Source organism: Temnothorax americanus, unplaced genomic scaffold (assembly GCF_048541705.1).
Source record: "Temnothorax americanus isolate GAGA-0224 unplaced genomic scaffold, ASM4854170v1 Scaffold34, whole genome shotgun sequence".
Lineage (NCBI taxonomy): Eukaryota > Metazoa > Arthropoda > Insecta > Hymenoptera > Formicidae > Temnothorax > Temnothorax americanus.
Genome location: NW_027509485.1, coordinates 320,391 through 344,617, shown reverse-complemented (window position 1 = coordinate 344,617; position 24,227 = coordinate 320,391). Strand labels below are relative to the sequence as shown.

Sequence of the window (24,227 nt, the reverse complement as noted above, 5' to 3'; positions counted from 1 at the left end):
GCTGATGCCTCGAAGCAAGAATTAGAAATAAAGGATCAAAGACTGTCGTTTCGTGTTATGTGGAATATCTTTTCACGCCACACTTATTAAAGTGCTATTTGCCTATCACTTTCATCGGCAACGCGAGGCAACACGCTGCTTTGTACAATATATACTCTTGTGATATGTGATTGATTCGAACTGATTTGTAACGGAAAGCCGAACGATACATCGTTCATTTATTATAAAATCTGAGATACGGAATATTTAGCGTATACACTTATTTTACAATACGATTTATATTTCATTGAGTCGGTTGGACGCTAGGTCTTGGCCTTGGTAGACATTTTTTTGTTTACGACGTACAGCGCGCTATTTATGAAAGGTCGTTTCGTTATCACTCAGGCAGCGAGACTCGAACGCGGCAGTACGGCATCCCGGGCGCGTCGCGTTATTATCCCCCGAGATTCCATCGCGACAAGTATACCGGGAAAAAACGCGATTATTCTCTGCGAACGATTAGTTATTGCCTGTCCGTGCAATTAATTATCCGCTAGAATTAACGACTCATAAAACGTACCGAGGCTAACTTAAAATTATTATCCAAGCAGACGCATCGTGCGATTCGTTTATCGAAGTAGAAATCGAGGCGATAAAGAAAAAGTTTGAAATTATGAATCATTGTTTCATTCGCTGTTATTCCCTTTAATATAACATTTTTACAACATCGCGACTTGAATGTAATTTTTCATTACAGGATCAAGAACGCGGAGCAACGCACGAATCCTGCCTGTCCGAATGCTTCAACCCGCCGTGATATATCGCGATCGTATTTATTAATATTTCGTGTATTTCGTATTTCCGTTTTCGCGAGTGAGTGTTGTGCAATGACGAGGAATTCGAGAGGAGCAGAAGGAAGGAGGAAGCCTTGGAGGCATATCGGACGACGGCGGAGCAACCACATGGGGGGTGAGTGATTCATTATTTATTATTTTATTTGCTGCGCGCGGAATTAAAACGCGCCCGTTATCTTAATTATTACGATTCTTTTTTAAACTGTGTCATAATTACCTCTATATTACATTATTTAAATCGTGTCGAGACAAAATTTGGTAATTTCCTAATCGATACGCTTATTCTGCCTTTAATGAACATTATATATACTAATATAGTCTATCTGTCCATATTAATTCCGGATGATTAAGCCCCAAAAATACATTGTTAAAATTTCGTGTAACAAGCGCGAGTATTGTGGGACAACCTGCATTTTCAAAAAGAGACATGGCGAGTATCAATTGATAGGCGAAAAGCGCGCGAGAGGCATTAGTGTGAGGTAACGTCGAGGCCGAGTACCGGTTGTAACGGTACGTTACTGTATTGTGCATTATCTATAAATTGCGTTTCTCACTGTGTGTACGTGCATAGACAGAGCGCGCGCGTTTTTCTTCAGCCTTGAGAACACCGCGAGCCCGTTATGCACACGCGTGCTTATCCGCGTCTCAATCGCCATTACTGCCGGGTATATATGAAAGTGCGAGTCCGGACGGTGAAAAGTATGACACGCTAATGACATAAGACCTCCGGGCCAGATCGGGGCGGTCGGTACTCGGGAAATTAACGCGTCGTAATTAATACTACGTACTACGAAACTCAGGAATGGATTGTTTCGAAACCTTAACGGCACATCGGGCAGTTCCGTCTCTCTCTCTCTTTCTCTCTCTCTCTCTCTCTCTCTCTCTCTCTCTCTCTCTCTCTCTCTCTCTCTCTCTCTCTCTCTCTCTCTCTCTCTCTCTCTCTCTCTCTTTCTCTCCCGATATCGCGATTAAGAGGACGCGAGACGCGCCTCGCCTTGAGATCCCTGAGATATCGCGGTGTTACACCGCGGCATTCTCCGAAGAGATTTCTTCTTAAAATGCAAATGAGAAAGCTCGACGTCGTTGCTTTCTAATTTCCTAATTTTCATTCTAAGTATTTTAGCAATTAACCGTAGCACTCGACTAACTTTCCGATAACAATCGTTAGATGCGTTCTCTTATCAACGTTTTGAACGGAGAAGTTTGCAAATTGATGGTGAAGAATATACTCTGTAAAACGAAAAATAATTATCCATTAACAAAATATGAAGGAATTACAATGCAGTTAATGCAGCTTTAAAAGAATACGCGGGGTGAGCTGGTTCCTGATATTTTTATTCAATTATTTTGATAACGCATTTTGAAAAGTAGATCCGATATTTAACCCAAGTCGTATAAATTAAACGTTTTAAATTTTGCTCATTTACATTTGTCTCGATTTTGCCAAGGATCTTTTATTTTCCTTCATAAATCGACGTTGTAAGTTACCTTGTTTCCCGTTTGATTTTTAATATTCCCGATTGAAAAATGGAGTATCTATCTGCATCAGCTTATTGTTAGGCACCAGATAAGACGCCACCGAGATCGGGCCGCGCACAAATGTCGCGGACGCGGAGAAAGTCGGCTTAAATAATAATGCATTCATGAGTTCTTTTTTTTTTAAACAAACGCGCCGCCGGCATTACGTCAGGGGTGCAGTCGCTCGAGGTGCGCGCACCACGTAATGCATCCGTGGAAGCGTGGGAGCCGCGGCCGGCGGGCCGCCGCGCCGAGTATGAGAGTGGCCGTTTATAAATAAGGCGACCTCTCTCTTTCTCTCGATGGAGGAGGCGGTGGAAGAGGAGGTACGCGTTGCTCAGTTCCGGCTTCCAGTCGCCCGAGTCTCTATTAATACTCGATCCCCTTAGTCTCTCCGTTCTCTGTCTCTGTCTCTGTCTGTCTCTGTCTCTCTGTCTCTGTCTGTCTCTGTCTCTCTGTCTCTCTGTCTCTCTGTCTGTCTCTCTCTCTCTCTCTCTCTCTCTCTCTCTCTCTCTCTCTCTCTCTCTCTCTCTCTCTCTCTCTCTCTCTTTCTTTCTCAATAGGTCCGCTCTACAAGAGATTTAGCTAAACAAAGGAATCTGGATATATTAAGAGATGAACAATTATAATATAATACCGTCTCATCGTTCTATATATAACTTTGTCGCGAATAGGCTATGAAATTCTTTTCCCAATTCCTTTAATGCTGAAGGATATTATAGATAATCTCTTTTACGAACTATTGACAAAATAATGAGAATATGTTGTCGTAATTTAGATAACTAAAAAAAAAAACGTAAATTCTCATTTTTAAGTTGCATTTCTGCAAAAGAATGCTAGTAGGACGTCTAGTTTTAAATATCGACATATTCCTTCTACATTTATTTATGATAATTTAGTTTATATATCACTTTATTTATTTTTAATATTTTATAATGTCGAGCTGATATTGTAAAATAAAAACGAGGGAGAATACCTGACCCAATACCGATCAGAAATTTTTTTGTGCACTGTATCCATTGCCGGTTTAGGGGTAAGCGCATAATCGGGCTTACGGTCGGGCTTACGCACGCACGCACTCACGTACGTGGTGCCCGCCGTATAGATAACACACTGTTGTTCGACACCATTGTAACCAACAGGCATTTGCGTGCGGCAGGAATGTCCACGGTCACGTCTAATCACGGTTAATCGGTATTCTAATCACGCGGCCGCAACCAAATCGAGATAATCGATCGCGGTCAACGCAGCGATCCCGCACTCGTGCGCTCGGAGCGAGCGCACGAACAAAGCGTAGTAACGTAATTAAGTGATTACAATTAGCTACGGGCGTCGAATAATTTTCTCCTCCCGTGATTCACGATATAAACGCAGTTGATATAGCCGTATACCATATGCTCGACACCCGGAAATGATTGTAAAGCGGGGAATCATAATTGATCATCTCTTAGGTTTTTTTATAAGTATGAAAATGTAGATTATTTTCGATAGTTTTGTTATTTGCGTCATTGCTTTTGTACTGTTTTGCCGACTTCTTTTTAGTCATTTGCTAAGATTGTTTTTTAATTAAACATTTTTTCACTTTTAAACATGTCGCCACATGTTTTGTTTTTCATGTTTTCTTATTTGCTTATGTTTACGTTTACTTGGACAAAAAAAATAAATTAGAGAAATTATCTATTAAAAAGTATACATTTGCGTTTTAAAATACTTCTGAAGAAATTATGTCAAAGTCAATAAAAATACACACTGGTCGAGCAATCAGTCTAACTCGTACGTGTCATATATATTTCTCTCAACGATATAGAGCTTTGAATTAGATAATATCACTGACGCCACTTATCTTTAATCTTGAGCACTAAAGATCCCGCTACTTCTCACCGCTTTACTCTAACATATACTGGAGCAAGTATGTCACAATAATACAATAGAGGAAGCGATTTCTATAATATCCTAAACGTATGTAAATTTCAGGTGGATCGATATACCATATCGCGATAAAATAACAATATTACTCTGATTCTGAAACGCGTTGCACAATTTTTTTTTTTTTTTTTTTGATTAGTGGAAAACCTTTCGATTTATTTTTTTATAAACTGTCATCGGCGATAATGAGATGTGCAAAATGTAATTTTTATCGCGTTGAGAGAAAGAATAAATCGCTGCACACATGAAACAGAATATGTTTCATTAGGCTCTAGCCCTCTCGAACTAGCCTCTTTTTGGTTAAGTTCGCGAATTGATCGCAACCAGAAACGAATGAAGAGTGTGAATTATTCGCAAACTTTATTTCGTGTATTTCTCTGTGCTGATAAAAATCACATGTACATTAATTTTCTTCGTAAATTACAATATATGTATGAGTAAATAAAGATAATTCTATAAATGTGGACACGATCTTTGCAGTAATAATATTTATGGATGTTTCATTGATTGTAAAATTAAATGAGATACAGATATATCGCTATAATACTCGATGCGTATAACGTGCAACGCATTTCGCTGTCAAGATTAAATTATGATTATGAAAACATTCGATCGTCGGTCAATTTTTGTAAAGCGGCGTTAATACATCTGTTGGCATTTAAACGGTTTAATAATTTAACGAGCATTTGCTTATATCTGATTTAAAGAAATCGGGCGTCGTAAACTCTTTATTACGATTGCAACACGCGTCAATGAGGACTAATTTTCTTGGAAAGGATATCTAAAGTACGCCGGAGGGGATAAAACCGCGCCGCGGACAAGCACGTACAAAATGTTTATGATAATTGCAAATTGCGGGAGAGTACGGGTGTCAAGATAAAGAGCCGGCGTGAAATGTCGACGACAATATCTTGCTTCTGCGTTAAAACACGCGTCACGTTGTTTCAAGAGCTTTCAGGAATGGCTCGCGCATTAATTCTAAAAAGGGTATACGGAATAAAAAGTACATTAAAGATGATAAATTCTCATTTACAAATTAATCACCTCGCTCTTGTTTATTCTGTTGAAGAATTCCAGATATCAATCATTCGCTTGGCGTTTTTAAAGTAATAATTCGCCTGTCGTAATTTTCTCGTCGACTTTAATATAATTTCAACATTCATTCTTTGCTTATCATCGCGATCAGTTTGACCGTTAAAATTTTATTTATCGCATCAAACACTTTAAAGGTTTCACGTTAAAAGACGTCTTTCTTAAAATTTAAAGAGCAGGTTACGCGCAGAGAGAGTTGAATTAAATATGTTGACAGAGATTATAATATTGTAAAGTGTCTCCGTTAATAATTTCTATTAATTAGGAATTCAGCATTCTTTTCCGAAGGAAAGATTATTTTAGCCTCGGGGCGTTAGAGTTTAATTACATTTGTTATATTTAGAATCGTAATAATTGGAATAATTGTATCGCGAGGCTTTAATATTTCACGAATACTTTACCGGGTTCCAGAGACACGGAGCTCGCACCTGAAAAGGTATGCCGCGATAACGGTGAAAGGCGAATAACACAAGTGCCTCCGAAGTCGCATATAGTTTTCGTTTAATACAGTTAACAGTAGCGACTCGCCGTGGCTCCGTTATTACAATTATTTAAAACGCGCACCTTTAACCGCCCTGTCTATTACCGTTTATTAGTGTCCGCCGTGTAACAGTCATTCGCGTGTAAAGTAGGCAGCTTGCTTCTTTCGTTCTTTTCGATTTATCAATAATATAAATCTGCTGCGCTAAAAACAGACCGATCCTATTCCCGCGACAGCATCCGCGCTCGCGCGTGCGCGCGCGCGCGGAATTGATGTCATTACTGACGCTGTGCGAACGAGATCCCTATTTACCGCGGAGCAGCATCGTGAATTCTCGTTATATCCGGCGATCGTTTCCTGCCTTCTCCCTCTTGTTTAACGGACTCGGCGGTTTGGCGAGTTCATTTTATAATTATCGCGAGTTATGACATCCGTCCGGCGCGGCGCGGCGTCTTGCCGATATCTGCGAAAAGTTGTCCGTATTAAACAGGTTCTGTTGCACGGACGTTCGTAAAATATTCATTCGCCGTGCGGCGGCGAGTAGAAAAATTTCGTATTAATCGTGTAAGCATATTAGGATCGATTTTCTGGCGCAACATTGAAGCTTGATACGCTACCATTTTGTGGTGGTTTTCAATTTTCTATACGTGTCGGTTCTACTCTGTAGCACTAAACTCCAGCTGCTGCCGCGGGACTCGATATCGCTCAAATGGATACATTGTTCTAACCGCGGTTATACGATATGAGAGCATTGGACATTTGATTTATCCGATCAAACTTGGAAACTTCGAGGCTTGTCACGTGAAAATCTTTCCGATATATTAACTTTTGATTAAAATAAACTAGATCAGCGAATAACGCTGACTGCAATTATACGGAATGCATAATTTACTGCAACATGTTTTCTTTGAATTCAAGTCAAGGACGTTGCATATCTTAAATGCGGTATTAAAAAGCTGGCATATATTATATACTTCGAAATAGCATGGTTTAATGGAGAAGTAGATATTTCCACATTTTTATTGCAATAATACATCATATTTATTCTTTTAGTGATCATACCGTATAAATCATGCAAAAGAACGCGACTGCCTACCCTTAAAGAGTTACTAAATAAACGATGAAACAAGAAATTCGTCATTTTTAACAAGTATAAAAACTTTACATTGTTTCTCCTGAAGAATCATGATTTTTAACATATTAATTTTCGAATATTTGTACGACTAATTGGAGTCCGTGTCTTCTAAAACTATAAATTCTTTTATAAATAAAATATTAGAAATTTCGGGTCAGGCGTGCTTATAACATTTCGACGTTCGTCTTGTGCTCGCTGAAGTCGCGAGGATCGATGGAAGGCCGAAGATTAGATTAGGCAGGGAAATTACATCGGAAGACGTTATTAATAGGCCTGATCGTACCGCGTGGGAACCGAATCACTGCTGGAACTAATTGTCACGGGTGTGTGCTGCCAGTGCTGCGACTCACGGTCGGTCAGGGTCGGTGAGCGCCGGAGTTCCGTCGCGACCGGAAGTCTCCGCGGGCTTTTCGACGATACCGAGGAAACGGAGCACCGTGCTACGACGAATAATGCTATCGTGTCATCGGCACGTCCGTTTCACGATATCGCTCATGACTCTCCCGTGCGTCAGAAGAAGGCGGTCAGCATGGTTCTGGAGATAAAGATCGAAGTGTCCAACCGTAGCTTGACGCGCATGCGAAAAAAGCTCGATTTTATCAATTTCGCAATTGTATAGCCCGCGATCTTGTGGGAAGAGAAGATCCAAAATGAACGATATCTTGCCCTGCAGTAAGATGCCCACAATTTGTGTGTGTGTGTGTGTGTGTGTGTGTGTGTGTATGTGATCACGCTTTCCCTAATTTTTAAAATTATTGAAAAGGGGATTTTTAAATGGAAAATTGCATGAAAGTTGTATTGTAATTTATAGTTTATTATTTATTGAAATTTGTTACGTTACAAATACAGATTGTTGCATTTTAATCAACTATCTATAATAAAAAAAAAACTAAGGAAATATTATATTTAAAGCTCTATGATATTTCGACAATCTTGGGATATCTTTTGTCTTCTTCGTATATGAAATTAATAATTAACACAATATATTACATGGAGACACCTTACTATGTGATATATATGTACATATATACAAAAACTTTTGCGCCGTTTTTTTCGGTTCGTAACGCTCGTGGCGAGTTCTTTTTATAGTCGCTGCCACTCGTTGCGACGGATAATTTGCCCGTTAAGAGCATTCTCGAATTAACTCATGTTCCCTCTTACTTACGACGAGCTCGCGCGAAACTATTTTCGCTACGCCTCGGGTACGCGCGCAGGAAGCAGCAACGATTTCCACAAGATGACGTAATTTCGCGCAATGAGTCCGACAATGAGCGACGACGAAGCCGACGCAAAAATTACTTAGAAGAGGGAGAAGACGAAGACGACGACGACAACGACGACGACGACGACGATTGGAACGGAGGAGGAAGTGACGCGACGCAGAATCACGCGAACTTAACCGGAAATAATCTCATCGGAAAATAACGCGTCATCCGTGCGCTGGCATGTAGCATGTAGCAAGGAACACGACTCTTTAAACGAACGCGAGTGCATGCGCCGCGTGTACGTCGCGTGACGTTTTCTTCTTTCTTCACAGCAATAGCGACAACGACAGTTTTTTGCACGACGACCGTTTTAATGCGCTATTGCTTTTATTTAGATAATGGCGATGTAAGTAACCGCCAGTGGGGCTTGACGGTATAAATGATAGTTCGCTTAGCCGTCATAAACTTGCTATTATGAACCGCCTTTTAATTTTTTCCAACTTTTTATATAAAATACAAACTGTGTCTCTTGTTCTAAAACTGGCGGCGATTAATCGGACAAATGTAAGTTGAACTATTATAATTTTATAGATATTTTTTTTGCGAAATTATAAACGGATGCTGATATACAAGTGTTTGCGCGAAGTTTATAAAAAAAAATATATATATATATATATATATATATATATATATATAGGCTTTTATATCATTGAGCCTACATTATTAGTGAAAAAACAGCTGGATAGTTTGCCCAATATCGTGCCAAAACTAATCTTATAATGTGCAATCAAAATTTGCCAAAGATAAATAATATAATGGCAAAACGTGAAGAATTCCATCGGCGAAAGAAGGAAATTGTAAAATATGAGCGATGGTTACACCCATCATCACCATTATCACGGTAGATGTTATCGCCGTGACTACCATTAAACATCGACGACGAGTCATCGGAGTTGGTTACTCGGCTCGCGGCCGTGCGACTCTGACCGACCTCCCTCCTTTTTTTCCCTTTTTCCCCGTGGATAGAATTTGAATGAAGAACTTGATTAACCGCCGCGGCGTTCGAACTATTCCGGGAAGAAATTCCTGGACGCACGGACGGAAGTCGGAATATCTTCGTTCGCGCGCGCGGCGTCATCACGTTCGCCGATATACCCCAGGCGTTGTTACCGAGAAGCGAAGCGTCATAAAAAGTGACAATTATAGATTATGATGTCACTATCTTTTTCCGCATTTTAGTTATTGGATTAGATAAATGCAAATCAAAGCGGTAGAAAGCGGTATAGAACTCTTTGAAAAATCATCCAGCGAAAGTATATCTTACATTTTGAAAATGACGACGATTAGGATTAGGATTAATTTGTAGATATTGAGAAAGATATTTTATAAAATTTCACGTTTATGCGCTAATATACGTTGATGCTGGGCTTGAATCACTGAGCTAGACTGAGGAATAAGTCCGCATATTTTTTCGTCTCACGCATCAATAACGTTCTTCCTTCTCTTCTTATTTTCATGTCTCTTGAAATAAGCGCGAACGAACGTCTCTCGAGACCCTTCTCCCGTTTTCTCGTACTTGACGCAAGTTCGACGCTACCTCACTCTCTACCTACCTTCCCCCGGCCGTCGCCGTCCCCCACCGCGCCATCGCTGTGTTCCCTAGAAAGAGGAGAACTCTGGAAATCCTGGCGAGGAACGTCGGTTCCGGTGGGCGGCGGGAGGTGGGCGGTAGAAACTCACGGGGGTGGGAAGGGCGGCCTCCCCTGGCTGGGAGGCATTTCATTTCCTTGGCGACTTCCGGCAAACGCGACGCTTCCGCCATATCGGGGCCGACGCCGACGCCGACGCCACCGTCGACGTCGAGTCTGTTCGTGTTCCTGCGCGCTCCCTGGTTCCGGTTCCGGTCTCCCCCGGTCCGCGCTCACCCCCGCGGTGCCCACCGTCGTCTCGACTCGAGCTTCCACCCACGCCTCCGGGCGCACCGAGTCCTTCCGCTCCCTCTCTCCGACGTTCTCCTTTCGCTTCCGTTCGTGCCACCCGCCCGCGCCGCACCCCTCGGCACCAGGCTTTTCCGCCACCCTCGCTGCCGGTGGTGGCTCTTCCTTCCAACTCGTCTGCGACACCCGCTACGCCGTTAACATTACCAGCGCACTATTACCGTTAATAGTGTCGTCGCTGATGCGGTCGGATCGAAAAACGTATCGCTTAAAATACGCTCCCTTTCGCGGGAAAGTGCTCGGCGATACCGACCAATCTAGTAAATCAATTTGACAGGTTTTCACATTTATTTAGTAAATCTATTATTTACTCGCGTTAATTTTAATAAATTTCAACTTACAGACTGCACACATCTTTAAGACATTTTAATGATGTTTTTAAGACGTCTTATGTCCCGATCTTGAACATGGTGCTATATCTGAATTGTTAATAGCTGAACACTTAATAATAAAACGGGTAACTTTTGCCAGTTTTTCCAAATTATGACCGATATAATTTTATGCTACACTAGAAAATAATGTCCACTGATTGCGTGTCTGCAATAACGGAAGAACATCCAAGTAACCCAGAATTAAAGCTAGCGTATCGAAATACCAGCGATTTCATCTCCAATAGAGAACTGAGGAAAAGTCGATTGTTCGGAGAACTGTCTAATACTTGCTCCGCGATGGATTATCGTGGCGTGTCTTTTCGAGACACATCTCGATCGAATCGATTGGGTGGCGTCTGGCGAGACGAGGCACGGAAATCTCGATCAATATGCGAAACGCGCGTCCGATTATTTCGAGACCCACTTAACTTCGCCGACTCCGACGCCGACGCCGACGCCGACGTTGACGAGAGCGTGGATAGATATACCTCGTGGCCCCTTGGTTCTCCGGCGGTATTTCGTGTAACGGGAGGAATTGGTATGCCCGCGTGTGTCGCGGGATTACGTATTCCCGGTGAGAAACCGAGCGGTTCGTGCACTTACCCCGGATGTACGTGTGCGCCGCGACACGCCGCGAGGAACACAGGCCTTTAAGCACCTGTCGCCCGCGACGTTTTCTTGATTTTGCGATGCCAACGAACTCGCCGCGATACACCCGGAATACATTTCGCGCTGCGAAAAAGAATAACCGCTTCTTCCGGGTCGAGTTTACTCGGCGATTGGGTGTCGATGGTCGGTATCTCCCGCGGGATGAAGTACTTTCAATATTCACCGGAGATTTCGGAGAAAATGGATTATCGATGAAACCACTCGCGCGTTTCTTTCGAAAGTATTAACACGTATCCCTCATCGAGTATGTGGGAACGAAAATAAGAGATACTAAATGAAAATTATGTCATATTATTATATGCGTAATTTTTCGGTGACAAAATAATGTTGTATTTTTATAAGAAAAATATGTTTCAGAGATTATATAATTGACTCTATAATTTGAATATAGATAATAATATGATAAAATGGATAGTATTTAAAATATATTTGAAAAGTGGAAGGCTTGTTCATTTTTAAACATGTTATAGGAAAATAGTTATTTATATGCGAATATATTAAACATCGTTATATTTTCTGTCTTTTCTTGATACGTAAATTATTACTTTATACTTTTATGTTGATTATACTACAAGCGCATTTCAGCAAATTATAAATTATAAATAATTTATAATTAATTGATAAATAATAAATTAATCGATTAGAAAATATGTTATGCCGTGCACCTAGTTATGCGTATAAAAGAAGAAATACCGCTTTTAGATTATATTGACGAATACAAATGGCTCTGGATCAAGTGAATAAGATTTTCGCACACGCAAAGCGAATGGGCGCGAAGGGGGAATAAATGAGACAAATGAGTACCTGTCGCGAGGAAGTCGTTACTTTTTTGTGAAAGAAGTCAGAGAAGTAATTATCGAGGGACAAGCGCGCGCGAGGGAGAAACGGGCGAAGAAACGCACGTGTGTTGCATTCACCCTCGGCGTGATGGGGGTAACCTTTCACACAGCCTGCCGGAGAATATAAGTTTTCCCGAGAGAGCCAATGACGTTTCTCCTCCAGGGTTTCCCGTCTCCAGTTCCATAATGTCCTCTCTCTGTAATACGAGCGATGGCACGAAATTGTGGCGTTTATATCCCACGATTAAGAAGTTTTGTAATATTGTATTTTTTGCGCCGCGTCTCGTCGATCTCTGTCCAAGTGACGGTTGTGAAACGTCGCGGGGAAACTGCGGCCGAAGTTGCGCATTATGTCGACGCGCTATTTTGCCGCCAAACTTTCACGCGACCGTCGCATAATTGTGATATTGTTAGGTATATACGTCGAATTCTTATATACAATATTTCAAGAGCCTCGATTTTAGTAGATTTTTCGGCGAATATTGAATCAATTTTTTCTTCATAAAAATATCTGAAAAATTTAATTAAAACAATGATGGAATTATCACGATAGGAGATCTAGAGAATCAATTCGCAGAACTGAGATCGTTCTATATTTAAATTGCGTTGTTACTACTAGATGATAGATAAATATCTTATTTCACGTTTTTCCAATTCTCTACTCAGTTCCTTTAAATCGACTCCCCCTAGATCTCGTGTCCTAAAACTCGTCGATAGGTGAAGTGAAACAGGGAGTCGTATATATTTACCTTGGAGACTTAGGTTGTCGCAGGTGCAAAGAAAGGAACCGTCCTCGAGAGGAGGAAGTCTTTCAGAAATGTTGGGTGGATTCTTCCGACCCTTCGCAGGATGGACATTGAACACGTTTAAATTCCAGTGAATCGTTTCCAACAGGTATCGACCCCTCGCGTGGTCGAAGCTGTGGAATTTCTCGATCGAAACACAATGCGGAGATCACATTCCCGGCCACATGGCTGTCACTCTTTTTGTATGAAAGCTATCTTGTATTAAAAATGACCAGAAAAGACGGTGCAGATATAAAAAATGATCTTTTCTAATTATCGAGTGTTCAATTTGTTTTTAATTCTATTTTGATTAGTAGATTAAAAAATAATTTATTATATACAAAAAATATAGAAGCAATTCCTGTTTAAAATTATGGAAGGATGTTTTTTTCAAATAGGTAGTTCACGTTCTTAAAATTATATTTATAGTTTAAATTTCTTAGTATATAAATTATAGTTATGTACTAAATATAACATATAACGAGTCTTATCTAAATTTTGTCGAAAATCATCTTTAATTATCCATAATCTGAAAACAATTTTTGCGACGATTTATTTAACTTATTTTATCAAAGAAAATTAGTCAAGAAATCTAATCTGTATATAACCATATCTTAACATTGGCATATGTAGTTTGCATTATTTGGAAAATATGAAAAGAAATAATATGATAATTAATCAATCTTCAGGCATTTATCGCGATAGTCGACTCTATTATCGAATATATTGAGATTTTTTCCTGTTATTATGTTCACGCTTCGGTGTAGATGCAAAATAGATCATTAAATTATACAACAACGTGGTCATAACTCGAGCCGGCCAGCGAACCCCGAAATCTGGAAAGTATTTTTCGATGATTTACGAGCTACGCGGTATACGTGCCGGTTTGGTTTCCGGGCGACGAAGAAAGCATCGAAATTTTGGCCGATACCCACCAGCGTGGGTCGACGTTGCGTCTCGACGACCGCTCTAACAGCAGTTAGGAACGTTAACGATTGGTCGTGAGTGATAAACGATCTTGTGAAGTTTTAAGACAGTGGTTCGAAAAGAATTAGATTTTGATGGCACGCGGGGGTTTTAGAAAACTTACGACCTCTACGTTTCGTTTAAATTATAGTCTGCGATTGAAATATTACTACAAAATGCGAAAACTAAATTTCGAGAATATTTCTTAATTATGTCTTAATTATTTGAAAATTCTTTATTTTTTAATTATACTTTCAAATCCTTTTTTTAATTATCTTCTATTCTTTCGCTGTCGACACTTTGCTGTCGATACTAATTATCTGGAAACGTAAACTATAAGTTAAAGTTGAGTAAAATTTATTTAAAATTAAAAAAATTAGAAAAATTACTATATCGAATGCAATCAAAAACGCATTCAGCTTTTTCACGATTAAACTTACAAAAAAACTTCTGTGGAGAGGCGCGATTTGCGATTATTTTCGCGCGAGGAATAGTTTTGCGCGCGACGAGTCGACGAGTTTCGGAAGAACGGCATTGAATTTTCCGTCACGACGAACGTGATGTTGTGTCGCACGAAGACAGGATGGTGGTGTAACGGCAAGTGTATCGACCCTAAAGTGCACAACCTGCGACACCCTGAGATCAGGGTGTTTTCTTCCGCGGGGTCGCCCGTAAAAATGGAGGAACGTTCCCGACAAGAGGGGAGGGCGACGCGGCGCGGCGGAGTATACGTCACCCGACACTCTCGCAGGTCCCCAGGGTGGGTTAAACGGTATCATCCCCATATGGAAGGGTCCGTACCACGTCGTAAACCACACGGGGCACCATCTGCGCTCGTTTCAACGTCCCGCTACCGCTTTTTCCATGAACCTGTCCGCGTTCGTAAAATGCGTTGACGACGATGAGGCATCACGCATGATGCAACACGGATGCGTTCAGTACCTCGTGCACGCAGGACAGATTTATCATCATAGGTTTTCGAAAAATTGTGGAAAAACCGGCATTGCGCGAGGATAGGGAAAATAGCTGGTAGTTTCGTAACGAATATATTCGATAAATGTGGGGATATTGCAAAAAATCTTTGAGATTAACTTTCCTTCTGTCAAAGTTTAATTCCATACTTGAAAGCTGATCAATTTTAACATCTGAATAATAAAGCTAGAAGTATAAGTTGAAATTAAGATGTGTTATATTATTTATATTTTGCCATTCTGTATAGCTAACTGTGCATAATTTTTAGTTTTTAATTACAAAATTTTCGTTAGATTATTTCGATTTTCGGAGAATGGTGCTGGTGCATGTATGCGCAGAGTCATGTTACATGTGCTCCCCTGAACGAGCATGCATGTGCGTCTTTGCGACAGTAAACTCCAGGAGGTCCGACGTTTACAGGCAGGACGTTCCGCGGGCTGTGGTACACGTGGGACCTCCCTGCACGTTGTCGGAAAAAGTGCATACAAAAACCACGGTTTGTTTAAAGATCGCTATTTCCTTTCAGGCACTTTGCCTCGCTCGTTCTTTTCCCCCGTCATATGATCCTCGTTGACGCGATCTGTCGATTTTGCAGGCTTGTTACGTTCTTCATTACGATCTCAAGCGCAGTATAATATATGTAACTGATATTTAAAGCACTTGCGCATCCGAATCTTAAATTCACGTTTTAGAATAGAAGAACGAACAGTATACAAAACAAAGGGATGATTTTTTTTTTAAATGCGCACCATGCAATTAGTTTAATTCGATTTAGAATCTCGTCCTGGACGGATCGTCGAACGATACTCTGATGACTAAATCTATGTTAAGCGAACATGACGAGATGCGTAACATTTCGAAATAATTGACCGACGCCCAGTTTCCTGTCTGCGGTCGGCAGGATCCAACATGTCCTGAACGTTTGAAACGTGACTCATGGATCATGTCGCAATCGCGATCGCGCATTATGACTGGCAATGATGACTGACGTCGCTGCAGATGTTGACACGGCGTCTCGTAAGACCCTGTTTATGCGCCGCGCATAAGCGGACTCGCGCGCGCTCTTTTTGTCATCAGATTTTATGGTGTATAATTCGCCGCGTTGGCATATTGCCCTATCACTTGATGCACATTTCGCTTGCATAAGAGGATGATAATATTATTACATTGCATCGCGATATTACGGTAAATTCACTCAGTTATAAATTACAGAACAAGGATATAAATATCTTTATATATATATCTAGACATTTTTATATTTTTTGAGAATAAAATAAATAAATGTTAAGATATACATTTAAAGAAATATGCGTCATGCATTAAATTTTTGCTATCTCATATTTGTATACAATAATTTTATATTTTGTTTTGTCATACAAAGTCTGGCACTGTCAGATACAAGTCAGATACAAAGCACAATTATACATATTCCACAATATGGACAGTTAATTGAAAAGTATAACGTATATGATTTCCGAAATTAGCAAATATTGTGTTACCAGGGAATGGTCTAATTGTCTCGAGAGAGGAAAACATTATTTTCCATTAGAATCTCTCCGGTGCGGATCGAATTGTGTGGAAATGTTGCTATATATATATCTCTCTCTCGGATGAAACCCAGCGACGGTGACGGGATAATGGCGAAACAGAGAGGGATACCGCGCGTCGGTTTTTCAGCGGCCAGAAAGAGCGTATAAGTCCGCCTTCGCCATGTGTTACACGACATGCGGAACGGGAGAGAGATGGTAAAAAAGCATCACACACACACACACACACACACAGAGCGCGCGGCGCGCAGGGGTAGAGAAGGCAAAATGGATCGAGGGTGTTGCGAGGGGTTGAATTATAAAGATGAAAGCCGTTGTCAATAGGGAGGACCACCGCCACCCTTCTCTTTATCCTCTTTTGCACCCTCTACCGCGGGATCGAGAGAGCGTTCTGTCTCTCCTTCCGCTGTCTCTCTCTTTCATCCAAGGGGTGCTCTCTTCTTTCCCTCTTCTCTTTTCCATTTCTCTTGCCGCGTACGCGCCCGCTTCCACCAGCATAATATGACTCGTGTCTTTCAAAACTGGCACTGGAACCGTCGTTCCGTTAGCGATGAGTTTTCAGATCTGTCTACCGGAAGATAAGATACGCGCCGCAGTAATCAACCGCGGCGGCTGAAACTTCGCGACTGCTGCTGGTCCAGTTTCGCTTTACGCGCGAAACTCTGGTTTCGCATATAGATATATACGTCAAAAGTTCGAGATAGCGCATCGCTCGTCGATGATTCGTTCTTTATGCAGGGTCGAGTATTTTTACCGCATGTTTGTAGAATTTATTTTAAAAAGCTATTGATAAGCAATTATACACACACCGCGTATTCTATCAATTTTTTTGTAGCTTATAGTGGATTTATATTTATATAGTATGGACTTTTAAACCCTATCTTCTCCTTGCATGCTGAATTATTACATAATACGTCATTAGAGCGAATTAAATCCGGTTCAGTCCAGTCTTTCAAACCTGGTAAGTGTCAAGCAGATGACGAATTTACTTCGATGAATAACAATTATTTATTCGATAAGCTATATATTACGTCTCTCTTATGAAATCGCGAGGATCAAAGGAGAAATGTCTAACGATATGGATAACTTCTCGTTTAATTAAATTATGCGGTAATGAATTAAAGCGAGAGCGTCGTGATGAGTGGGATACTGAAATAAGCATAATTCACGTAACGCGATATTCGCACTTTGTGAGAGATCAACGAGATAGTTCTTTCCAAGATGACTTTTCCATCGGGCGCGTTGATCCCGGCAATAGGTCAGACTACAAAGACCGGTTCTTTCCGAGATGTTCGCGCGATCGTAGATCACAAGAGGATCTCGTTGAGATCGTCGCCATCGTTCTCCGACTACAAACGAATCTCGTTAGAGATCGTTGCCGCGAGGCCGAGTCTGTAATTCCTATCTGTAATTTCAGGGCCGTACTCGGCCACATGCTTTTCTCACGACTTTACATACATATATACCCGACTTCGCTTGTTATTTTTATATTCTACTTTGAGAATTTAGTCTCTGCGATAAGTTATTAGAAAGTTATTACTTTACTACGTTTAGACGTAAAAAAATCAAAGTCACAGTTGCTTTTATAAATCAATTTTGAGCACAATGCAGCATGAGAAATCACGATAGTTATTTAAATTTTCCAAAACTAAAAAAAAAAACATATATATGAAAATGAAATAAATCTTTCTGAATTGATCCCCCGTTTGACGCCGAGCGCCAATTTCGCGCGGTTCATATATATTTTTTTTCGCCGATGCAACAATAGCTTATATAACTGCCCCTTTGAGGGCGTGGTGCACGTGAAAGGGAGGACGATCGAATCGCGGTCATTGGTTTCAACCCTTGACACCCTACCGACTCGGAAAACGAGGCGCGCATCGCGAGACGGATCGGTTCGCGACGCCGCGCTTCGAAAATCGCCGTGTAATTCCGATTGCCGGTTCGGAGCCGGCTTGTGTTTTCCGACTCTAAAGGGGGAAGAGACGCCAACTCGGTGGCGGCATTGTGGCGGCATTGTGCCAGCGATTATGCGTCGTGCAACGCTGTCCGGGGATACGTGGGAGCAACCGGGTGCGGGCCGCGAATCCGTGACGAATTTACTTTGGCGATGTTCACCCTATACGGGATATTCGCGAAATTGCTAGTTGATCCGCGAGATTACGATGGAGACAAGTCAAGAGTGATTCGTCATTTTGTTTTGCAGAGAATTACACATAGTTATTCACTGCAAAAGTTGAATTAATGATGTAATTGGAATTTTTTCATATTGACATCAGAGTGTTAGTTTTTATATCCTTGCACTTCTACAATATGACTTCTGAATATATTATTATTTTAACATTTGAAGTAATTTCAAGCATGATAAAATATGTACGTCAAAACAAATGAATTATTAAACTAACTTAATACTAAAGTTTAAACTCTAATATTTTTATTGTATTATTTTATCAAATTTTAAAATTCGACGAAATAATAAAAGAAAAAATGTATTTAAATATTAATTTTGCTGTTACGTCGATTTAGTAATTTTTTTACCTGTTTCGATATGCATATATTTATTCTCTTCGAGTCTTGACATTAAATCACTTTAAAATGAGTGTAGGCAAGCTTTTTAATTTTCACTGAAATAAAATAGTTTCTATATTCTGCGCATGATAATAAATCAAAGAAAGTTTAAAGATATCTTATTTTAAGTGTTCATATTATATTAAGCGTATTGTTGAGCAAAAATGACATCGCCAACTTCGTCAACACCTCGGTCAACACTTAATTGTCCGGAAAGTCAAACGCATTGTCGGAGGAGGAGTTCCGCGATCTTCGGATATTCTCCGCGGAAGGAGTCGCGGCGAAGTTCGTTAAAGGAGAGAAAAAAAGTAAATGAACGGCGGATGAAATCTCGCGAGAGAGAATAATGACCCGTCGATTCGATCGACGATTATAAATTGCGGCACGCAGCTGGAAATCGACGCCGTTGCTTGCGTACGGACGGACGAAGGATGTACCGGTCTCTTGCCGGATCGATCGATCAACTGACCGTCATCATGGATCCGTCAATGTTTCTCCTCTGTCATTAGATGGACGGGAGATTTTGCATGAATATCATTTGGCGGACTTCTTCCGTAACGTTAGACAAAACGGATTCTAATAGAATGGAGAAATAATTTATTTTAGTCCGTAATTATAGACAGCAATTTTTGTGTGTCGGCGTCACAAATTCATAAAAAAATGTTTTTACTAAACAATTTTTTTCAATTGTCAGACATTTATTTCACGATTTATTTTTGCTTATTTTTTCTGTTTATTGAATTTAATACGTAGAAGTTAAAGGAAAGTTTAATCGATTTAATGAAAACATAATTTGCATTTTAACGAAAGGATACGATCTCTGCCTTCATAAGAAACGTATTAGTACATTTTTATTTTCCATAACAAGTTACGTTCAACGATCAGCGCGTGCTGAATGTTTTTCTGCCATCCATAGCGGACCGTATATACGAGCGACTTATATACGACGATTGCATACAGGACGTTTTTAGTAAATTGAGTGTTTGCGCGTACGTTCGTGCTCGTGCGTACAAAAATCCAACGAGGCCCCGTTAGCCTAATTAGCCGGTTGCATCTCGCGGCCAGGCCAAGAAGATCGTCGCGCCGGCCGGCACGAAAAGTGAAGAGGTGATTCGAGCGGAGTCGAGCGTGCGAAGAGGTCTCATTCGAAACAATTGCTGCCGGTCCATCAAGCTTCATCAGGGTGATTAGCGAACGACGTACCCCGCGGGTCGTCCCTTTAGATTAGCCACAGCAGTGTCCTCCCGCTCTCTCTCCCGATCCTCTCCCTTCCCCCCTCCTCCGCGCCGTTTACTGGCCGCCGTCATCTCCACCTTCTCTCCTCGCCTTCGTCTTCTTCTCGTTCTCATCTCGTGCGATCGTGCCGCTCGTTCCAGCCACCAATGAGCGTTGCATGTCGGTCAATGACACGCGCGAACGCGCGGACAAAGTGGCACGTCGACGTCACGCAGAGGTTCCTTCTTCCAAGCCCATATTCCTCTCCTCCTCTCTCGTGACTCTTTTCTCTTTTTCTTCTTCTCTTGGTATCATCCTTTTGGTTGCCTTTCTATCGTCCGGAGCGTGTTTAAATTAACGATAGAGGAGCGCCGGGATGAGAAGGGAGAGAGAGGAGGAAGCATATGTACGGAAATCATAGGCTAACTCCTTCGAGACTCGTTAAAATCCGCATCGCGCGATAAGATTGGGTTTCATCGAGTATTACATCATTAGATTCAACTGCTACTATCCCACTTATTCGTAATGCGGTGATGACTTTAACCGATATTTAATCGACGACTTAGAGCTCAATGGAAGCTCCTGCGGATCTAAGATGGAAGTGTTTGTCGATGAAAAATTGATCTAAGGATTTCTTCCTGTGAGATTTTTCACTGGTACTTGCATTTATTATTGCCTTTTCAGGATAATAATATGGAAGCAGCCTGTTTGTAAAAACAAAAGCGCACGATACACTTAATTTTCCTCGTTTCCTGAAATCATCTCAACTACTGTCTATTTAAGTTAATAACCGCGACGCGACGCCAGCAGGATCGGGGAGGAAACGAAAGTATCTTCCGCATGCAAGGAGGAACATTGTAGGCTGTAATACGTTCCTCATTTTTGCACTTTTCTTTTATTAGTATGTCGCTCGCCTTGTCGCTGTCATTATCCCGTTAATAACGTATTATCAAGATAGGAATATCCGTCTATGTATTTTCTTTTCCATTTTCGTTTCTATCCACTCGAGGACCTATTTAAAGACGCGCGATTATATCGTATTTACATAAATACGATTACAGTAGAGCTGAATTAAACCTTTTTATAATATGTTTTATACAGTTCACATATGGATATGTAGATAAATGCTCTTGATTACTGTCCCTGCTATATATGATTAAAGTAACGATGGGAAGTTAATGGTTGGAGGAAATGAAATGCATGTATCTTTCTTAAAGCGCGTCATATATTATCGATTATTTAGCCTTATTATATATCTTTTTGGAGAGTGCATAATGTTATGAACCATTCAACGCTATAATGATCACCTTTTGAAACAGAAAATTTATATCTTTTAATCTCTCTCTTAGGATTTTAAGCATCCAGCAATTGTAATGTATACGTTGTACATGAAAAAATTCCATTATTGTCTAATTATTGTCAATATATACCAGGAACTCTGCGAAATTTGCAACACTCGAAAATATATCTGTTTAAAAATTGCCTTTTTAGAATTTACGTCTTTCTATTTTACAAAAACTATGAATTTTTATCTATAATTTGATTACAAGATGATTAAAATTCTGGAAAAATTTTTCGTTTAAAGGGAGTGATTGTTTTGCTTATAGAATTGCTTCTATAAATATTGAAAGTTTGCTATATGTATGTAGATATTCATACATGTTATTGCTTTTATGTCTAAATTCTAGACAAGTTTTAATAAAAAAAAGTTCTCATGCATACATTTGATATTGTTGAGTAGTGTCGTTATTCAATAGACGCGACGAAGGCGGAATCTCTTTGAAGAAACCTAAATTAAACTTTATGAGTTCGAAGAGTCGGTTATTGATGTGGGAAAAATCGCAGTTGGGTCTCAGTGATATGCTTCATGGATAAGTTACGTGGAACTGACCGCGTTCCGCCATGTGATCCATTTATTATCTATATTGACTGAGCGTTTCTAATTTCCTATATACTTTAATAGTGCGCCGAGTGTGCGCGTCTTTTCATTTTCTATTTATTACTTTTAAGATAGTTATATGACTGGTGAGTGATCCATAGTTTTCTCGATCCGTAATTTTCAAAGTAGGTCACACTAACAAAACAAAAAAGAAAATTTTCTACATCATGATATATAAGACACGTGAAGAAATATATTCTTAATGGATGAAATATTTTTTATAATTACTTCTACCAATAATATAAGATTACTACGATGTATGTATAACTTGAAAAATATAACTGAAAAGCCGATCAGAATATTATTAAAGTAGTACATATATGTTTCAATAAACAAACTTTTTTTTCTTGAACTACATTGTGACATAATAATATATAAAATATAACGAAATAAATAATTATTCGATGGACCTGTTCAAAAGGACATGAAAAAGATTTCTGCCCTTTAACGATATTCTCTAATGGTCAAAATAGTGCTTGTCACACGTCGCTTCTGGCGGGGCTCTAACTATCCATCGGGCAGGCATTATCAATGCACCCCGATCGATTTTGGTGGTTCGATAGTGCGACGCGGTCGCTATTTCTCGGCGGGAGCCCAGTTTCCTGGACCAATGACCACGCGCGAGAGGTAGCGGGGGACGGCAAAAATCCATGGGGTCTCTGCCGACCGGTCGGTAGTAGTCCAACTACCCTCCTGCAGGATAAGCCGAGATTGATTTGGCACTGCGAGCGGGAGGGGAGGGGGGAAACGTCGACCGGCACCCCCGGGGGGACCGATCCCAGCTGCGCCAGGAATGACTAATACGCGAAACGCTCTCGGGGTGCGTCCGCATCTAGGGGCGGTAAGCGAGAGATGCAGGGGGTGGATGCACCGAACCCGAGGTCGACGGTTGAAGCGAACTTCGCACCCTTTTCTCCAATTTTTGTTGTCGATGAAGTTCGAAACTTCCTTTGAACCATCAGACTAGACTGATGGAGTCATAATTTATTTTTTGCGTATAACACTTAGTTTCATGATTAACTGCATGATTAACTTAATTTTGTTGACAAAAATCTCATGGAAAATATACGTTTTCTCTTAGAATGCGTGTCGAACATTTTTTATCTAATAATTTTTCATTTGAATTCAACATTATTCGCAACATAGCAGTTTGCTGGCATTGACGCGACCAAGTAACATTGCACGCGGTCTCTTCTTTAACATTCAAGTGGCAAATGCTCCGGCAAGACGAAAGACATCCCGATGCACGAGCGGGCGACGCGCCACCGAGCACGTCGGGCCAAGTGGGAACGTCTCTCCGACCATTACTTCACCTCGTGCTCGAACGGATTCTGACTCCACGGGTTAATTCGACGGGATTGCGGTGACGGGGAGGGGTGTGGCGAGGGCAATCAAATGACCGATTGACAGAGAGGAGAGCCGAGATAGAGGGAACGCGCGAGCGTGCACACGAGAGAAGCGACTGCAGTTTAGAGCGAACGCGGAGGAGAGGAGAGAAGTAGGAGAGAGGTCTGCTCTCGAGATATGTGGGAGCCACTCGGTCTCCTCGTACACACAGATAGTTTCGAACAACTTTAATTGATTTTAGGGGGACACGCGATCGTACCGGAGCGCGACAGTCGATCGTGTTCGTTCTTGACCGTCACGAACGCGCTCGGACGGACGAGCGAACATTTTCGGTAACATAGAGTTCGATTGGCTCTAGAAACAGCAATATATTTGCACTTCGATAAATTTTAGCGAATTCAAAATGCATATCATCGTCATTAATTTCATATGTAATAAATGTATCTTATAGGATTAATTTATCGATTATATAATGGTGACAATTAAGCTTTCGCATTAGGCGGTTCTGAATTTGAAAAAAAAAAGAGTAAAATTGAACCCATAATCTCGATTTTACTCTTTTCGGAAATACTCTCCATGATACTTATTATGTAACCATTTGCGATTCCAATATGTGAGTTTCCAATCGCGATATTCCGTCTGTTCCTTTGATTGCAACATCTTGTCGAATACCCTAATTAGTCATGTAGCAAATATTTTCCTTGTACATCACACGTGCTTGTCTTATTTCGAGTATGATGAACGCGTATCGTCGCGCCGACATGAGGCAGAGCTCCCGATTTCTCTAGAGACGCTGCGAAGCGTTGAATGGGCAGCGTTGGT

At 40.8% G+C, this 24,227-nt stretch overlaps 1 long non-coding RNA gene across 2 annotated transcripts in view; it reads left to right on the top strand.

The window, feature by feature from the left end:
- The window catches only part of LOC143901476 (uncharacterized), a 130,265-nt gene that overhangs the window by 28,879 nt on the left and 77,159 nt on the right, over nt 1-24,227 (top strand). For both annotated transcript variants that reach the window (XR_013258088.1, XR_013258087.1), the window contains exon 4: nt 737-948. This is a non-coding gene — a long non-coding RNA (uncharacterized LOC143901476). The remainder of the gene's footprint in view (nt 1-736; nt 949-24,227) is intronic.